The following is a 4,482-nucleotide window of genomic DNA, read 5'->3' on the forward strand; positions in this document are numbered from 1 at the left end:
CTTGAATTGGAGAAAATCAAAGCCAAAATGGAATTCACTAATGCCTATTATTTGTGGGTTCACAATTAAATTGTTTTCCTTAAGAAGGCAGTCATTAAGTTACAAATAGACCTCCAAAAGGAAGTGCAGAACAGAAAAGAGGAAGATGTTATTGGTAAGCTGGGAGAGGCAAAATTGACTATAAATGATAGTGGCAAAAAGATTTCTTCACTGGTCAAGAAGCTAACCTGGAGCAGGAAGGCTTTGAGCTAAAAGTTGACATCACTAGAGAAGAGAAGGATGATGAAATCCAAGGCCTGAGTAGGTGGACTCGAGGAAGACTCAGCAAAAGGAAAATTGTGGCTCATTCCAAGACCATGGAGGGAGGAGCTCACTGAGATCGAGGTGGTCAAATCTCTCAGAGACCTTGTCTAGGTGTTGTTCTTGTTTTTGTTGTTTTGTCTTAGATAGTTTTGTTTGTTGTTGGTTTAGGGTGTTAGTAACGGTTAATGTTTCTTTCTTGTTTCTAGCGCAAATGGTCGAATCTCTCAAAGAGCTTGTCTAGGTGTTGTTCTTGTTTTTGTTGTTTTGTCTTAGATAGTTTTGTTTGTTGTTGGTTTAGGGTGTTAGTAATGGTTAATGTTTCTTTCTTGTTTCTAGCGCAGATGATTATAAGGACTTCTATTCTTCTTTTATCATTTTTGTATTAAATTAAGATTTTGATTCCCTATAAAACCTGTTTTTACCTCTATCCAAAAAACTCTTTACTTAAACTCATAAACATATACAATTTTGTTTTTTTTAATTTTTTAAGTATGCAATCAAACTTTTTAAATATGTCAACCCATCCAAATTCCAGCCTCAATTTGATTAGAACCTACATAGACATCATGGACGGAAAAAGAACGACTACCATGGCTAAACGACGCTCCCACCATAGTCCAATCTGCAACAAAAATTGAGCTTCTGCCTGTTCAACTTCAATCCGTTCGAAGAAGCCACCGCATGAATCGTATTCATAATCATTCACGCAAGGAAGCCTGCAATGAATACCTAGTTCATCGTCACTCGCACCAAACAAATAATCAAGCTCACAATATTTTAAAATGTAATATTTATATTCGTCTGTGGACTCCAATTCATCATACCCATTACTACTACGGCTTCCTTTATCATCGTTTCGTCTCGTTACACACCATCTCTCCATCTCTTCAATATCCATGTTTCTCATGATTTCATTCATGACATCAACATTTGTATGCTTGCACAGCCACTTCTTTGGGCTGCTCTCTGTTTCTTCACAGAATCCCCTGCTTTTTTCACTCTCTTCGATTCGCTCACTTTATAATCCAGTATGCTTTTCCACTGAATACAAACAAAATTATTCGGTACTACTAAATGTACTACTGCTGTGCTGGTCGATGAAATAGAACAGCAGAGCTGTGGAATTTATATACAAAATCAACCTGGAAATGGCAAAACGATGGAAAAACTTTGTGGACAAAACTACAAAAAAGGGGTTTGAAAGTATGGGCTGAGATAACAAAGGACTTTGGCAAACGAGATACGATTGCGTGTCGGCTTGTAGTGGAGCATCGACCCACGTAAACATCAGAGATTGATATTGATGATGATCATGTCTACAATGTAATTCCATTTGTCTTCCTTGCAAATGGATTTCGAGGAGTCAGTCAGTATGCGTAGACAACAATGTGAAGCCAGCTGCTATAAATCAAGCATTTTTGGACGTCTTAGCTTGTAATGCTCTGTTTTAAACATTACGGTACATCCAATTTTGTATTTTAGACGATCTATTTGTAGCCAGTTAGAATGTAGAATTTGGATCACTTGATACTCTTTCTAGATTATTCCTAAATATGTGATGTTTCCAACGTTTTATCATAGCGGAAACAAATACCAGAAGCGCACTTTTGGTTTCTTTCTGGTTTAAAATATTGCACGGACATTTCGAAAACTAGTTGTTTGTTTTTCTTTACCAGCACTAGATTACATAGTCTATGACACATTTTATTATTATTATTAGAATTTTTTTTTAGTGTAACGTGCTTTTCTCACTAGCCAAAGGACAAATAAACTATAAGGATTAGGACTAAACTAGCGAGTATAACACTTCCATTCATTTGTCTTTGTGGATAAAATAATGAAGGAAGATTTTATTATGCTTGTGTAAGCTATTCTTTGTTTATTGTTTTTGTTGGATCGCAAGGTTGTTTCTATCACTTCTGATTCAGTTGAAATTTTCAAGCAAATATAATTGTAAAAGATATTTAATTATTTAAATATATGTTAATAATTTGACTAATTATTTATAAGAGATATTTGATGTAATAATAATTTTTATTGTAACACATTTGATATTAATTAAAATAATATTTTTATTTGTTTTATATTTTATGATTGTATAAATATTGTTATAGAAGATAAAGAAAACTATATATGATCTATATTAAAATCAAAGGTGGTTCATATTTGATAGAGAGAGTAGGATGAACCAATCACAAGTCCATGCTTCTAGTTTGCCTTTGAGACCTAATGTGTTTTGCTAGATCACCAAATGGACTTATAGGATCCCTTTCAAGCAAAGATCCCCAAATCCTAAACCATGCTCCACTAACTTGATCAAACTTCACTTCTTGCCATCTGCTAGTCTTTCATACTAGATGGAGAGTACTCAAAGTCTTCCAACTAAGCTAGGTCTTTTTGACCATTCTTCAAATCCCACTTGTAGGATCGTGGAGGAGCCACAAAACCTTGCAATGCACTCCTTTGGTATTCCAAAACAACTCTTTATGGTTGGACTTCCTACCGATTTCATAATTTCCCTTCAAAATAGGGCTACAAGGAAGAGCCCCAATAAGCCCTATTATTCCTACAATTTAGGGATTTTCTCAAGTTTTTTCCACTAACCAATCCAAATGGTTCACATCAATCTCTATTCATATTCTGACTACTTTGAGATTTTCTAGGTTTTAAACCCCAAAACTATCATACAATACCTATGCTGATTTTGAGGGTTTTTTAGGGTTTACAAGGTCAACTTCTTGTTTGGCTTTGTTTGGTGTCTAAATAGATTGGTGGCACCTTGTCCTTCTACACAAAGGACCTCCTCTCACTCCTTTTCAACCTCCATATTCACCTTCCAAGAAATCTCCACAATCCTAGAAACAATAAGCTTTGTAATCACTTCATGCCCTTCCTTTTGCCAAGATGGAGTACATTATGTACACTCACTATCCCCAAGAGGTCGTAGTGTTCCTACAATTGGATAGTGAGCTACACCATGTCCAATGCAAATTGTCTGGAATATGACAACAAACTGGCTAGAAAGAAAAGATTTTACAAACAACGAAATAAAACACAACCAAAACAAACTTACTGGGACAAAAATGTCCTAATCAATGCTATCTACAATGCTAACTAGTATAGTACATAAAACAAAGTTCAAAAGCCTTCCACACTCAATAGTTCAGCCTTTTTACAATCAAAACTCATGCTACAACATGTTGTCCGTACAATAACATCTAACTTCTTCTATCTTTAGGGTTTGGAATGCTTGTATATGTCCTCCTAGGTCTTTCTCCTTCATATTTAGGGCTTTCATCAGCCTTCTTCATATTTGGGAAGGTAAATCAATGTTTTCTTGCAAAATTGAAAAATTGCAATATTCCTTGGATAACAGCTTTTCTGATTTTTCTTGCTTGCAATTTTTAACACTTCCTACTTGCTAATTAGGCTATCACTTAGCATTTCCAAGCTAAGTACCCTTCCCTAGGCTAGAGGCTTATACTTAAGGTTACTAATTGCTCTATGGGAAGGAATGGCTTGATTCTAAGAATATTTAATGAAACTTCTAAGGACATTTAATGACTTCCTTCACCCTAGTTAACACCCTAGTTCCTCAAACCCTTATTCTACTTACAAAGTCTCTCTTGGAGAACAACATAACAAAATAGAAAATAATGACCCCCCTATGTTTCAAGGTGCCCCTACACCATGCTCCCCACCAAAGAAGCTATGTCTCCTCTAGAAACAAAAGGTGGAGATCTATACCTTGAAGCTTGAATTGATTCTCATGAATCCATGTAGCCTTTGAGTCTAGTTTTCCTTTCCATTTGACAAGGTGTTCCTTGTGTGTGCCATGCCTAGTCTTGGTATGAATCCAAAATTCTAATATCCTCTATTCTTGAAGCTTGGGCTTAGGGGGTAAAGTTGTTGCTTGAGAATCCTTGTGAGATTCCTCCACATGCTGATCCACCTTAGTAAGAGGCCCTTTATATCTGACTAAGTCTGCTACATTGAAAATGGGAGAAATAGCTAGATCATCTAGAAGTCCAACCTCATAAGCATTCTGCCCATACTTGGTCAATATAGGACATGGTCCAATTATTCTCATTTGCAGCTTTGTTAAGTTTCCCTTTTCTATTCTTGCTTTGTTTAGGTGAGACATGACCAAGTCCCCTACACCAAACGGTACTTTTCTCT

This window comes from Cupressus sempervirens, chromosome 5, assembly GCF_028749045.1.
Source record: "Cupressus sempervirens isolate cs-2001-9-10 chromosome 5, ASM2874904v1, whole genome shotgun sequence".
In the NCBI taxonomy this organism is placed as follows: Eukaryota; Viridiplantae; Streptophyta; class Pinopsida; order Cupressales; family Cupressaceae; genus Cupressus; species Cupressus sempervirens.